The sequence below is a fragment of the Vulpes lagopus genome, chromosome 1, assembly GCF_018345385.1.
Source record: "Vulpes lagopus strain Blue_001 chromosome 1, ASM1834538v1, whole genome shotgun sequence".
Lineage (NCBI taxonomy): Eukaryota > Metazoa > Chordata > Mammalia > Carnivora > Canidae > Vulpes > Vulpes lagopus.
In genome coordinates, this window is record NC_054824.1 from 91,716,319 (window position 1) to 91,732,737 (window position 16,419).

At 37.7% G+C, this 16,419-nt stretch overlaps 1 non-coding gene across 1 annotated transcript; it reads right to left on the reverse strand.

The window, feature by feature from the left end:
- Positions 1-218: 218 nt before the first annotated feature.
- LOC121474687 lies at positions 219-325 on the reverse strand. The gene has a single exon (XR_005983469.1). It is a non-coding gene; the product is annotated as a U6 spliceosomal RNA (small nuclear RNA).
- Positions 326-16,419: the final 16,094 nt, after the last annotated feature.

Here is a 16,419-nt window from a genome sequence, read left to right on the forward strand (position 1 = left end):
TACAGCATGTTGTGGGGCACTTTGCCTGGCAGGATAGCCTCTAGTCCTGGTTCAACAGGGATTTTTTTTTTTTTAATTAACTTTTATTGGTGTTTAATTTACCAACATACAGAAAAACACCCAGTGCTCATCCCGTCAAGTGTCCACCTCAGTGCCCGTCACCCATTCCCCTCCAACACCCGCCCTCCTCCCCTTCCACCACCCCTAGTTCGTTTCCCAAAAATATGGAATGCTTCACGAATTTGCGTGTCATCCTTGCGCAGGGGCCATGCTAATCTTCTCTGTATCGTTCCAATTTTAGTATATGTGCTGCCGAAGCGAGCACTCAACAGGGATTTTAAGTTAAGGTCTTTTTTTCTGAATAAATTAGCCAGAATGGCAGTTTGTTGTTTGTAGTAAGACTTTCGATTGATCCATTCAGTATTTCCAAGGAGACTTGAGGAAAATATTTTCAGTTGCTGATGGAAAATGTATAGCAAATTCAATGGTTGCATGGGGGGCCCAAAATCTCCTGGGGAATTCCAAAACAGTCCAGGAAACTATGTGTCATACCTAAGTATAACACCCTAGAAACTTCCTTTGCCCTCATACAACCTAACCTGAGGACTCTGGATGTCTGAGATGCTGGTTGAGAGGGAAAAAATGTAAAAGGGTCATCAGTTGGGGCAAGCAAGCAAAGTAGAATGTATAGGAAGACAGAAGAATGGTGTAGGGAGAAGCACTTTGTGAAGCTATCATTTATTTCCTACAGCTCTGCTGGAATTGCTGTCAGATATTTCACAAACATAAGATGTGTATGTGTGTGTGCACACATGTGTGTGCACACATACACTTCTTCAGTAAAGACAGTATTTCAAATTCTCAGGACGATTGACTGTTAACATGCCTACCATCTATAAACTAGGAAAATTCACTTTAGCAAACAGGATTCACTCACATATTGGGAAGAATGATCTCTTTAATGAAAATCATAAATAATAAAAGACCTGTAAAGGCTAGGCCATTATGGACACTATATACATTATTAGACAATCATAAAACAAATAAAGCAAAACCATACTTATTACTGTATTAGATTTTTTTAAAGCACATTGCTTAGTTCTCCCAAATCCCAGCCCCTGAAAAATACCTGGAATTGTCTATAGATTTTGCAAATATATTAAGGTCAGCTTTCTGATTATCAAATAATAAGTATATTATTATCTTTTTAGGGAAAAAAAGTCATGTTCTGCTTCATGTGATACACTAAAACTGAAATAATAAAAGCTAGGACTGGATAGTAAAGGGTAGGATAGAGCTGACACTTTCATATCAGGATGGGGAAGGATCCTCCTAATGTAAAATCAATTCAAGAAACACCAGGAGAAGGATTGATTATATATTGAATACATAATCAAGATGGACTTTAAAAATTAAAATTTCACAAACCTATCATAACTAAAATGAAAAGAAATAAACACTTTCAAATTATATGAAAAATTTACTAATAGCTATAAAGAATTTTTAAAAATAAAAATAAATTAAATAAATAAATAAATAGCTTTTAAAAATAAAAACATGCTGACCTCACTTAAAAAAAAAACAAAAACCCAAGGTGCAGAGCACCTGGCTGGCTCAGTCAGTGGAGCATGTGACTCTTAAAGTCAGGGTCTTGGGTTTAAGCCCCACATTGAGCATAGAGCTTACTTAAACAAACAAACCGAGTTGTATATAAATAGATAGCTAAAATCAAAAGGAATGAATATGAAAACACATACAACCATACTAAAAATAAAAGAAATACAAATATAAGTAAATAGTATTTTCAACAACTGAATTGGCATTTTTTTCAGACCATTTTGTTGCGGAGTATGATTGAAATGCTATTCTTATGTTGGAGTGCAAATTAGTATGTGGTTTTTGAAAGGAAATTTGGCGATAGTTTCAAAAAATCATGGAAATATTTGTATGGTTTGATCCAGTATATCCTCCCACTAGTTTATTTTAAGGAAACAATGAGAGATGTGCATAAACATTTGTATACTTAATTCAAATTTAGTATTATTTTAATTTCAAAGTATTAAAACATAGTAAATGCCCAAATAACTTGATAAATTATTGATGGTTATTCATATAATACTCAGCCAATAAATACATGTGTTTAAAAGATTAATGGCCTAGGAGAATATTACAATGTTACATTGAATGGAAAAAACAATTTAAAAAGCTACACATGTATATTTTCGATTTTAGTTTTTAAAATGTTCATAGAAAAAGTACTAGAAATAACTGTGAAAATATTAGTTTTGTATCTGATTAGTAGGACTTAGAATAACTTAGAGTAATTCCTCAATTATTTTTTAACATAAAAACATAAAACATAACAGTTAATAGCATGATCTGCCTTCAATTATACTAAGGAGGTAGGAACAAATATTCATTTAGTTCATTTTAAGAACTTTTTAAAAAATATTTTATTTATTTATTTGACAGAGAGAGAGAGAGCAAGCAGGGGGACCAGCAGAGGGAGAGGAAGAAACAGGCTCCCCATGGAGGAGGGAGCCTGATGTAGGACTTGATACCAGGAACTTGGGATCATGACCTGAGCCAAAGGCAGATGGTTAACCCACTGAGCCACCAGGTGCCCCCATTTTGAGAACTTTTGAATTTAATACAGCAAGTGTTAATGATTCTAGTTAGAAGAGGAAGATATTGAAGATTAGAGAGAATAAATGATTTGCCAGTATTCAATTAGTTCAGCAAACTGTTTTTTTAAAGCATATAAGTAAATACTGTGAGTTGGATTAAGCATTTAGGCATTAAGAATAAAAGACTAAAAACTATTCCCAAGAGTACGTATTCTTTTTTTTTTTTAATTTTTATTTATTTATGATAGTCACAGAGAGAGAGAGAGAGAGAGGCGCAGAGACACAGGCAGAGGGAGAAGCAGGCTCCATGCACCGGGAGCCCGACGTGGGCCAAAGGCAGGCACCAAACCGCTGCACCACCCAGGGATCCCAAGAGTACGTATTCTTATAGTAGGTAATATTACATTAAAAAGTTGATATTTTCAATTAATAGGTTAAGTGCCGGCAGAGATATGCAGTGGGAACTACAGAGAAAATATTAGTTTGAATCACATGGAATGGCCAATACTATTTTTGATCTACAAAAATGGCATTTTCATATGATTCATTCTAATACAACTGAACCAGAATGGTGATGGTAGGTGAGCTGACATGAATCTCAGTGAGGAGGGAAATTAAACACACACACACACACACACACACACACACACACACACACACCAATAAAGATGGGTTTATCAGTTAGGGTTGAATCGGGAGACCAAAACCATGTGGCTGAATGAGGAAAATTTAATATAAAGAAACTGGGTATCTGCTTAAGAAGGAACTGACTATTAAAGAAGTAAAGAGAACTCCAAAGAATATAGATAGAAATAGCAAATGTAATGTGGTGCCTGGGTGGCTTGGTTTGTTAAACTTCTTCTGCCTTTGGCTCAGGTCGTGATCCCATGGTTGTGGGATTGAGCCCCACATTGGGCTCTGCACTCTGCTTGTCCCTGTGCCTCTGCTCTCTCTCTCTCTCTCTCTCTCTCTCAAAAAAAAAAAAAAAAATTAAAAAAAAAAAAAGTCTGAGAAGGAAAGAAAAGAAAGCGGGCAAATGTAAGGATCAGCCACTACCCACCCGTGGCAGAGACGGAATACCCAAGGAAGAACTCTTCCCCTTCCACCCCAGGTCTGAGATCCAGGGAAGGTTACCCCCATGACTTGCTGAATGGCAGAGAAGTTGCTGTGGTGGAAGTCCCACCTTGGGGTGCAGGGGGAAAGCTGATCACAATGAGGTATCTCACTGGAGACACTCTGCTAGGCACCCCTCTGTCGCCCAAGGGGGTGCAGAGGAAAGTCACTGGCTGCTTCCTGCTGCCGACTGCCCTGCACTGGAGAGCTTCAGGAGCTTGCTGTTGGCAGAGCTGCACGCACTGTGGGAAGCCATGTGCACTACAGGAGCCAGACCCAGGGGAAGTGAGTGCTACAGGAGCCAGGTGCTGGAGAAGGCTCTTGAAGAAACATACCAGCAACAGGAAGAAAATCCCTTTTTTCTGCAATGTCTCTCCACCTCCATCTATTGATGAAGTTTAGCATTATGTCAGCTGGCAAATATAAACTATTTGAAAGGCCAACCTGCATTTTTTTTTTTTAGATTTATTTATTTAGTTTAGAGGGGAAAAGGCAGAGGAGGGGCAGAGAGGGAGAGAGAGAGAGAATCCTCAAGCAGACTCCCCCCTGAGCACAGAGCCTGACTTAGGCCTCAGTCTCACCACCCTAAAATCATGACCTGAGCTGAAAGCAAGAGTCAGACACTTAACCGACTGAGCCACCCAGGCACCTCAAGGCCCACCTGCATTTTTGCACATCAGGCAATGAAGAATGAATTTGGAACTGAGGTGATAAATTGCCAACTGGCACAGTGTAGAAAGAAAGTTCTCTACGTAACAGAACAGCATGAAAGAAGACACATAAAGAGGCCTTACAAATCAAGCTATGATGTCCTTCAACAGATGAATGGATAAAGAAAATGTGGTGTATGGGCAGCCCGGGTGGTTCAGCGGTTTAGCGCCACCTTCGGCCCAGGGCATGATCCTGGAGACCGGGGATCGAGTCCCACGTCGGGCTCCCTGCATGGAGCCTGCTTCTCCCTCTCCCTGTGTCTCTGCCTCTGTGTGTGTGTCTCTCATGAATAAATAAATAAAATCTTACTTAAAAAAAAAAAAAAGAAAGAAAATGTGGTGTATATACACAATGGAATATTACTCCGTCATCAGAAGAGACAAATACCCACCATTTGCTTTGACGTGGATGGAACTGGAGGGTATTATTCTGAGTGAAATAAGTCAAACGGAGAAGGACAATTATCATATGGTTTCAGTCATAAGTGGAATATAAGAAATAGTGAAAGGGACTATAAGGGAAAGAAGGGGAACTGAGTGGGAAAAATTAGAGAAGAAGACAAACCATGAAAGACTCCTAACTCTGGGAAACAAACAAAGGGTTGTGGAAGGGGAGATGGGTGGGGATGGGGTAACTGGGTGACAGGCACTGAGGAGGGCACTTAATGGGATAAGCACTGAGTGTTATACTATATGTTGGCAAATTGAATTTAAATTTTTAAAAATGTAAAAAAAAAAAAAGGACTTACATATCTTGCAGCATAATAAACTGGATACACAGACTGACACTCCCACTTATAAAACCAACAAAGGAAAACCCATAAATATGCTGGATTTAAAAATAAGAAACTTGTGTTTAAACACCTCCATGAGTAATGGAAGTAATGGAATATGTAGATGCCAAAACTAAGGGAAAAGATGAACACTGAAATTGTCTTTCACTTTGGTGGCAATTGCCAAATCTTTTGAACTTGAACATCACTTTTTGGGTGTTGAACACAAGAGACAAAAGACTAAAAGTCCTCTCAAAATGGGGAAACTAATTTTGAGATTTACATTTCACTAAGATGAATAATACACAGTGTAAAAATAAAATAGATACCTGTGGTAAATCTGTGCCCTTATTCAGTGTGACAGTGAAATAAACCCATCCTATTCCCTATTTCCTAAGGGGACTGCAAGGAAAATTGCAGTGTTCAAATTTTGGCACAGGTTTAAGGATGAAAATTGTCTCCTCAGAATTCATAACCACAGCTCAACCCCTAGGGATTACAGTGTGAATTCATACCACCCACATGGTTTGAAAAAAATCAGGGTGAATAATAAGTTTAAAGTGATGCCCAGTTAGTGTTAGTAGTGTTCCTCTAGAATTTGAAAAAAAATGACACAAATACTCATAGAAGGAAAGTACTTTCAATACAGGCATCAAAAACCTCCTACAGATAAATCTCAAGAAATACTAAGTCACCATCAAAAATCATAAAATATACCAGGAAACATGGCCACCATAAGCAAGAACCAGCAGAATCAACAAATCCACAAAAGCTTTTACTATTTGAATTAGCAACACAATTGATATATTTAATATGTTTAAAGAAATAACAGACTAAAGGATAACCAACATAACCTGAAAATAAACCACTTAAAACTCTAGAAATGAAAAGTGTAATACTTGAAAAAAATGTAATAGGTTGTTTTAAAAGCAGATTAGACACTGCTGAAGTCAGAATTAGGGAACTGGAAAATAGGACTGAAAACTATGCAGAATGTAGTACAGAGATCTAAAGAGGCAGAAAATATGAAAAGACACTGAGACATAAATGAGAGTGTCAGGATTTCACATACAACAAATTGGAATTCCAGAAAGAGAGGAGAGGTAGAATGGGGCAAGGACAATATTAGAAGAGGTCATAGTAGAGGACTTTCCAAAACTAATAGAAAATATGTATTCAAATATTAAAAATGTACATCAATTCCCAAATAGGAAAGCTTTTCAAACAACAGCAACAGAACACCCAGCTGCCTTGTAGATAAATGTAGAACACCCATGGCAAGGAAGCTCTTAAAAGAAAAAAAAAAAAAGATTACCAGGAGAAAATCATCAAACTGAAAACAACCATGGAAGGCAAAAGAAATAATAATTTTAATGTGATGAAAGAAAATAATTCTCACCTTAGAATTGCATGCCTGTCAAAAATATATCTCAGGGGCTCCTTGCTGGCTCAGTTGGTAGCATATGTGACTTTTGACCTCAGGGTTATAAGTTTGAGTCCTGCTTTGAATATAGAGATTACTTAAAAATAACATCTTAAAAATAAAAATAAATAAGTAAATAAATGTTTTAAAAATATATTTCAAAATAAGGGCAAAATGAAGAGATTTGAGACAAAGAAGAAAAAAAAAACACCAAAAAACAGAAAACCCTGTGTTTGCAATCACCAATCCCTAACCTAAGGAAAGTCTAAAATATGGGCTTTAGGACAGAAGAAAGTGATTCTGAATTGGTGGTCTGAGAGTCAAAAGATGATAAAACAAAATGTGAAAATATGGGTAAATCTAAGCAAACAGCATCAAAAAATAATTTTGAGGGGCTAGAAAAAGACATGCCTAAAATACACAGCTATACATAGTAAGGGATTGTCAGAGTTTCAGTGTTCTAGAGACCTTATATTGTTCAGGAGGATGATACAAATTCAGCTTAAGTTTAGATTTTTGCATTGAATATTATGGTCAGATTTCTATGGTAAATGCAAAAGTAGTGGACACAGGGTGGGCTTATCTGTATTTTCAGATTTTCTTCTATGGTTATTTATTACTTTAATTAATAAAAAATAATCCAACCAACTATGATTGGGATTGACTGAGTTCAGATGTATTAAAAGCTTTGTGAATGATTTGATCTGGGCATCATCCCTATATTATCTGTTTATGGTTTTCTCACTGACCTTCTTCATATGTCAGCTACACTCTTAGAACAAAAATGGCTGCAGCAATTCTAGAAATAACAGAGATATGACTCAGATTCCAGAAGAGAAGGCTTCTCTTTGCTCAGCTAACACACAGAAGTCTAAGACTTCACTCTGGTTGGACCCACATATAAACCAATCATGTGGCCAGGGGAACGTCATTCAGAGACTCTTAGGCCTGGATTGCACGGCCCCCTCTGTACATCCAACTGGATCTGAGCCCATTAAGCTAAAAGAAAATAAGGCCTCAGTTTTAAGATTAATTTCTCTTAACCAGTCATTTACCCTATGTGTGCTTATTGAAGCTTTATGTTAGTTCTAAATCTCAGCTTTTAAACTTTTAAAATAATTAGAATACTAAACCAAGCTCACATTTCTGGGATAAACCACCTTTGCAATGATATAATATTGTGTTCATGGGTGCATTCAACTTCCTATTTTTTTTAAAGATTTATTTATTTATTTTAGAGAACACGGACAGAGGAGGACAGAGGGAGAGAGAGAGAATATTAAGCATATTCCCAGCTGAGTGTGGAGCCCAACACGGAGCTCGACTCAGGACCCTGAGATCATGATCTGAGCTGAAATCAAGAGTTAGATGCTCAACCGACTGTGCCAACCACTTGGCCCCTACAGGGCTTTTTGTACCATGGTCCCATCTTATTTATCCAGCCTTATTTATTTCCTCCTTCCCCAATATAATGCAGCCATCCTAGACACAATCCTTTTACTAATTTTACCTTACCACACCATACTTTCTGAATGTTTCTTTTTTCCTTTAAGGCCAAACTCAAAGTTCATGTCACATCAATTTTTTCCTTGTCTCACTCCCAGATTAACAGAGTCTTTTTCTTTTCTCTCGAGGTATTTATTCCTATTCCTACTGTATTATAACATGTGCTACGGTTAATCAGGCTTAGATGATTCAGTGACTGCTCTCTAACAAATGGAAGCTCTTTGAAGGCAGTGACTTGTTCTTTTTTGTAGCTCAGACTTCCAACATAAACAATACTTTGAATATTATAGACACCGAGTAAATGTGATGTGATTCAAAGACACATGATAATTCAAAGACACATGATAATTCATAGTCCAAAATCACAGTTTCACTCATGAAATAAACTAGAATTTTATAGAGGAAGACACTGTAATTTGGTTTGTGGAAACACCACCAATCTGGATCAACTAATTTACAAATGGGAATCTTTTGTTTCACAAGGGGAACAATCCCAAGTGTAAATTCAGCTGGGAATGGATTATCATTTTCATGAACAAAAGAAACTATACTAATCAAAACAATTACAAAATAATTGGAGGTTATACTTAGCTGTTGGATGAACACTAGTATACTGTTAATTTTGTAGGTCAACTTTATGACCTCAGTTCAGAATTTGCAAATGGATTAATACTGCATTATAAATGTAACCTTAGGGGATCCCTGGGTGGCTCAGTGCTTTAGCGCCTGCTTTAGGCCCAGGGCATAATCCTGGAGTCCTCGAATCGAGTCCCGCATCTGGCTTCCTGCAATGGAGTCAGCTTCTCCCTCTGCCTGTGTCTCTGCCCCCCGCCCCCGTGTGTCTCTCATGAATAAATAAATAAAATCTTTTAAAAAATGTAATCTTAAGAATGAGTTGGAAAATTGCTACAAGGTATACTGAAACAGAGACATGGTAATTTCACTGAAGTCTACCAATAGACTAGACAATTCTGCTGTTTGATAGTCCTATAAAATTGTGGTACTTATTGGCATTACTATTTTTTAAGTATAAATATTACAAGAAATACAAGGAAGGTAAGCAAATATGTAGGTCAGATTAAGAAGCAAAAAAAGTGACATTTATAAGCATATCAAAGTAATGCAAATCATCATCTCAATGACTTCATTTAATTATATAATTTGTTTAAGAATATATACCAAGTTAAATATTTTAAGGAACAACATTTATCATCTGTTTCCATTAGTTCTAAATATAATATTTTGGAAAATAACAAAGCCTTTTCTTTTTAACATAGTACATTTTTTTTAAAAGATTTATTTATTTATTTGAGAAACGGAGTGTGTGAGCACACATGTGCATGCAGGGTGGCGTGGGAGTGAGTGGGTGGCAAAAGGAGAGGAAGAGAGAGAATAGGAAGCAGCCTTCTTACTGAGCACAGAAGCCCAATGCAGGGCTCAATCTCACCACCCTGAGACATATCTTGAGCCAAAATCAAGAGTGGGATGCTTAACCGACTGAGCCACCCAGGGCCCCTCTTTAAATCACATGAGAGCATTATTTTCCACCTTTTATCCAGATAAGCAAAACTATAGTAGCTGATAGACTCCTATGAGTAATAGTGGTTCATTACAGTGTCACAGTGCAATTTGAAGGATAGCCATATACCCCTATCACATTTTGAATCATTTAATAGGGCATGGTAGTGATGACAATCATTTATTCTCCTCCATATAGTTTTTCTTTTTTTGAGAATTTGACCCTTTATAACATGGGAAGAGACAGATCTTCATATCACATATTCCCCCAGCAATAGTGCATTAGATGCTTAAACAAGGAATATGACACAGAGACTGTGTTAATGGCCACAAAAACTAAATGTATAAGGTCATATAGCATCTAAGGCCACCACTTAGGGGCACTCATTGTGGGCCATGTGTGTTCGATAAGCAGACAAGGAGCATTGAGATCATGTGGTTTTCGAAAGAGGGAGAGTTGGAGAAGTAAGTGACCATGGGCCCTGATTGGGTTCTAGTTCTTGGTGCATTCCTGCTGTGAGATGTGGCGACCCTTCCCATCCTTGGATTCTGCAATTTCCTTGGATTCAGACTTCATTTAAGCTTTCTCTAGTATGCTGCTGTTTCTTATAATTAAATGATCCTTGAACCTCAGGACAGAAAGTTAAAAAATAAATTAGTAAATGTCCATATGTTTTAATGTTTTAAGATCTGATTATGGTTAATCTGACAAATATAAACACAGTTTATCTACTAAAATACTGTCAACAAGATTGCCAAATATTTTCAGCATGTATATTATTTTTTGATATATAGGAAATAAGAAGTTGGGAGTTTATAGTATTCCTTATTTCAGATTACCTTGTGGAAATGAGTGAGCTATGTTCCTTTTTTTTTTTTTTAAGATTTTTTTTTTTAATTTTATTCATTCATGAAAGACAGTAATAGAGAGAGAGAGAGAGAGAAGCAGAGGGAAAAGCAGGCTCCATGCAGGGAGCCCGACGTGGGACTCCATCCCAGGTCCCCAGGATCATGCCCTGGGCCAAAGGCAAGCACCAAACCTCTGAGCCACCCCAAGATCCCGAGTGAGCTATGTTCCAATAAAACAGGCAGTGGGTCTGATTTGGCCTTTGGTCATAATTTGCTGACCCCTGGACTAAACAATTATAAAACCCTGGACCCAACCACCTTCTAATACCCACCTTGGGATATTAGTTTTAACAGTGATTCCCTGAAATCTTAGAAATTCATTCAGTGTTTTTCAGACTCATGTTTTTGAGTTTATAAAATGAGGTTGTGATAATAATTCTAATTGGCCTCATAGAATTTAATGAAGACTACTTAATTAATCAGATTAAATGAGATTAACTATAGTAAAGTAGTAAATACAGTGCCTGGCTCAATTTATTCAACAAATATTGTCTGTGTCAGACTGTGTTATAAGCATTGGAGAGATACCAAGGGGAAAAAAACACAGAAGTAGTAATGCTATTGTTATTTATAGGAGGTGAATGGAACACTGGAGAGAAGTCCATAAACTCTATATACATTTCACTAACCAATCTTTCTATTTAGTAGGAAGTTTTTAAAAATTTAAAACACTGATAAATTAACTGCCAGAAGCCATAAATAGCCCTATAACAAGAGGGGGAGAATAAATCATGCTGTAATTGCTAAATGTAATTTAGCATCATGTTATATTTAAAAGATGTGTTCAATATGTTAGGAAAATATGCTATTTTGCTTCTTTATTAACAACAACAAAAAAAAACCCTACTATTCCAACCTGTCAGTTTGGGTTCATTCATTCCTAGATGAAGACTCTTACCACCTGTTTGCTAGAAAGAGTCTAGATGGCTTTAGTTGAGTTTCTAATAGTCTTGGCTGGTGAGACTAAAGATATAAAAGAATCAGAAAACCACAGGCCTCTCTCCTGTGTTACTTCCAGAAAAAGATCAAAGGTCAGATGACAGAAAGAGGATTATATCATTGTTCTCTTAACCCAATCTGAAGCTGTCTTCCAGATTGCAGAGAAAATTATTGCAGATAAGATAAAGCCTTTATCCCATATTCTGTAGAACAGCAAGCCCCATGAGCCCAAGAAATCCTTACCCCGTGTGCTCCAGAGTTAATGGCGTTCTTGAAACATCAATGTGTTTCTTTGGCACTTTTGTTAAGAGATCAAGCCTCTCCGAATCGTGGTGTTCCTTTAGTCTTTGCAGCATCTGGGAGGAGAAAACAGGAGGTGAGGAAGAAAGAGAGGATGAATATTTCTGTTTCTCAAAAGAGGAAAATTTAGTCACACAATGTTCTTTCTGAAGGAAACCATAAACCACTCAGTCCTGGTGGTGAATCTTTAGTTAGGCTGCCGGCTGCCCTAAACCAACCACCTGAGCTGCTGGCCTGGCAGCTGTTGGGAAATGCTCTGAAAGGCTTTGCTGCTTGCTTCTTTCTCTTCTATTTGGCAACAAATTGCTCTCACAAGAGGTGTCTGGTAGGCTAGACTCTGGGCTAATACACCTAATCAGCAGCTTAATCACCTGGCAGGATCATTTAAAATGCAGATTCCTAGGCCTCCCAAACCCACTGAATTAGAAGCTCTGAGGGGTGGGGAATGTGGGGAACTAGGGGGAGGGTCTGGAAAGAGGAATGTGGGAGTGTTCAAGAATCTATTTTTCTCCAGATCCCATAGTTGATTGTTAAGCAAAGATACAGTCTGCTTTCCAGAAACATTTTCTAACTAATCCTTCCCCACAACGGTCCTCAATTGTTGTCATTGTATGGGTCACTGTGTCCAAAACTGCTGCTGTGTCCTGAACTTCTGGAGAAACTTTCATGGCCAAAAGCTTTTGACAGTGATGGATCTGGTTGGTCGATGGTGTTTCCTTAAATTAAGATAGGCCAAGCTGGACAGGATTAAGCAGATAACAGGATTTTAAACATGGGATCCACAGGTTCCCCCCACCAAGGTGTCCATGGATAGGAAAACATTTACATATTTATTTTCACTGAAAATCACTATGTCTTTCTTCTATGAATTTAGCAACAAACTACATTAGAGTTAGTAGTACCAGTGACTCTTTGTCACCAATAAAAATGAGCTAGTCCTGTATCACATTTTAGTTGTTATGGATATCTAGAGATATTATTTATACTCATCACAACATCAAATTACAGTTTTTAGACTTGTCACTAGATCTTTTTTTTTTTTTTTTTAAGATTTTATTTATTTTTTTGAGAGGAGAGAGAGCATGAGTTGTGGGGAGTGACAGAGGGAAAGGGAGAAGAAGACTCCCCACTGAGCATGGAGCCTGATGCCAGGCTTGATCCCAGGACCCTGAGATCCTGATCTGAGCCAAAGGCAGATGCTTAACAGACTGAGCCTCCCAGGTGGCCCTCTATATCTTCTTCTTCTTCTTCTTCTTTTTTTTTTTTTTAAAGATTTTATTTACTCATAAGAGACACAGGAAAAGTGAGAGAGAGAGAGAGACTGAAGGCTGCACTAAACTGCTGAGCCACCCGGGTTGCCCTGTATCTTTTTTTTTTTTTTTTTTTTTTAAGATTTATTTATTTATTCATGATAGAGAGAGAGAGAGAGAGAGGCAGAGACACAGCCAGAGGGAGAAGCAGGCTCCATGCCAGGAGCCTGATGCGGAACTCGATCCCGGGACTCCAGGATCACCCCCTGGGGCAAGGCAGGCGCCAAACCGCTGAGCCACCCAGGGATCCCCTATATCTTCTTTTTTTTTAATGTAAATAAGGAAACATAGATATTACCCTAACACATTTAAAAAAATAATTTAATAAATGTAGTTAAATATAGCTGGCTGCCTTTGTAATCTCTTAACTTTAGACATTAGAAATGGTATTCTGAGAAGTGATCTATATGCCTTTCTCAGAATAATTTTCTAAATATATATTATGTAATTTCAAATGTGATTGCCAAAGGAATCCATGAAACTTACAGAAAGTTAAGAAACCTTGATCTAAAGGAATCTCAACCCATCAAGAGGCTTTGAAACAATGAGCAACATTCTGAGATTTGTGTTGGTTTAATTCTGCTTTAATCATCATAATATACTGGAGATTTCCTAAGTCCTACTTTAACTTCTCAGACTAAGGACAAAGCCTTCCTCATCCTTTGCTATGTAACCAGCATCACAGTAACTAACCCAGTCAGCCAATGGAATCTAATCCCTTGTGGTCCTGACTGATGCTCTTGATCTAGGTGCCATGTTGCCCAACTATTGTCTGGTTGGCAGTTCTTTGGTTCTTTTTCGTGTCATGGTCATTAACTTCCCCTTGGGGAATGAAATAGAGCTAAAAGGTATGTTTCCTACTCTAGCACAGTGATTCTCAAACTCTAGTATCTGAGGCCGTATGTTTAGGAGTTAAATACATGAGCATGAATGCCTGGGTTCAGACCTTTTCTCTGTCACTTACTAGCGGAGTGACCTTTGATAGATTGCTCTCGGTGCTTCTGTGTCTTCATCTGTAAAGTGAGATGATGCATAGGTGCTCTCAGGAAAGAACTTGGTATATGGTAAGCACATAATGAATATGACTTGTTTTTCAATATATAGAATTCTGGGCCATAGCCTAACCCCAGAATCAGAATCTCTGGGGGCTTGACCACATGCAGTTGTCAAGGTCCACAGGTGATTTTAATATACTTTAGAGAAATGTTTCCCAATAGTTTTCATTATTGCCCCTCTAAGAAGCCACTTTTCTCTAATTATCCTCTCCTTTTGGAATTTTAGTACCATAGGTATATATGCTATATATCTGTTTATATACTTTGCCCCTTTGAAGAATGACACATCATTGTAATACCTAAGATTTTGGAACCCACACCCCACAAACCAATTTTAGCCCTTCCTGTTGAGAGCACATGCTTTAAAACAGCGGGTTCTCAGTCTTGGCTCAACAGAATGAAATAAGGAAGTTAAAAAAAAAATACCCATGCCAGGGGCACACCCTCAGTTAAATTGGAACCTCTGGGAGTGGGACACAAATAAGATTATCTTTTTAAAGATCCCCAGATGATTCCAATATGCAGTCAAAGCTGAGACCCACTGCTTTAAAGTTTGAGATCCTCTTACAGGAGATTAAAATCTTGTTGGCAAACAGGACCTACAAGCATGAACACAAACAATGTAGAAATAAAAGGAACAGTGAGTGCTGCAGAAGTTCAGAAAAAGGGGAAACCAATCAGATGTTCTGATTAGGAGAAGCTTTGTGAACTAGACTGATTCTGAGCAGGATCTGGAATACAGAAAGAAGAGAAATTTCAAATGTGGAAATGACATGTCCAAAGGTATAAAAAGGGCATAGTATGCAGTAGATTGAATGGTGGTACCCCAAACTGTATGTCTACCCCGAACCTGTGAATGTGACCTTATTTGAATGAAGGGTCTTTGCAGATATAATTGAGTTAAGGGTCTCCAGATGAGATCATCCTGGATTAGGGTGGTCCTAATGACAAGTGGCCTTAGAAGGAAAGAGAACAAGAGAAACACGGAGAAGTCCATGTAAAGGCAGAGGCAGAGATTGGACTGATGTATATACAATCCAGGGAACATCAAGGATTGCCAGCAATACCAGAAGCTGAAAGAAGGAATGAAGGATTCTCTGTTGGACTCTTAGGGTGGGAACATGGCCCTGCTGATAATTTAATTTCAGGCTTCTGGACTCTGGAACTATAGAACACATTTCTGTTATTGTAAACCACCTAGTTTGTAGCAATTTGTAATGGCAGCCCTAGGAAACTAATGCAGAGAACAATGAAAACAATCTGATAGAGTAAAGGAATTGTAGTAAGAGTAAAAAATAAAATTGGAAATATAGGGTGGGTCGAAACAGGAAAGCCATTGTTTGCACAGTGTAATGCCTGCAATGAAAACAATTAGAGGTCTGGGGATTGAAAGTGCAACCTGATAAAACCAATGTTACTGGAGAGTTAATCTAGCAATTAATGGTGTTTAACCTACAGGGAGTAAATAGAGAAACCACCTACAATTATAACAAAATTAAGTTAGAGAGTACAGGAAAGCTGAATGAGTAGGATAGCTTCAGAAGGAAAAATAAGGGACGTCTGGGTGGCTCAGTTGATTGAGCATCTGACTCTTGATTCCAGCTCAGGTCATGGTCTTAGGATCAAGGGATGGAGCCCTGAGTTGGGATTCGTGCTAAGTGGGAAGTCTGCTTAAGGATTCTCTCTCTCTGCCCCACCCCTACTCATTCTCTCTCTCTCTCTCTCTCTCTCTCTCTCACTCTGAAATAAAGAAATAAATCTTAAAAAAAAAAAGCCTTGACACTTGACCTTTATGACCTTGAAAAAGAACAATGTTTCCATAATGACTTTAAGATTTGAGCTTAAATCAATTTGTATTCCACCTAGAATCAAATGATATATTGGCTTTAACTAATTTATTTTTAAATTCAGGGTTTTTTTTTTTTTAACAACTTCCTTGAGGTATATTTTTCGTAGAAAATTATCCTATTTAAAATATACAGTTCAGGGATTTTTAGTAACTATGAAGTGGTGCAATCATCAACACGAATCAGTTTTAGAACGTTTGCATCCCCCTAATAAAATCCCTCATGCTCATTTACAGTTAATCCCAGCTCAGACCCCCAGCTTCAGGCAACCACTGTTCTAGTTTCTTTCTCTATAAATTTGCCCTTTATTGGAAATGTTATATAGATGGAATCACACAATATGTGGTCTCTTGTATCTGGCTTATTTGTCTTCACATGTTTTTGGAGTT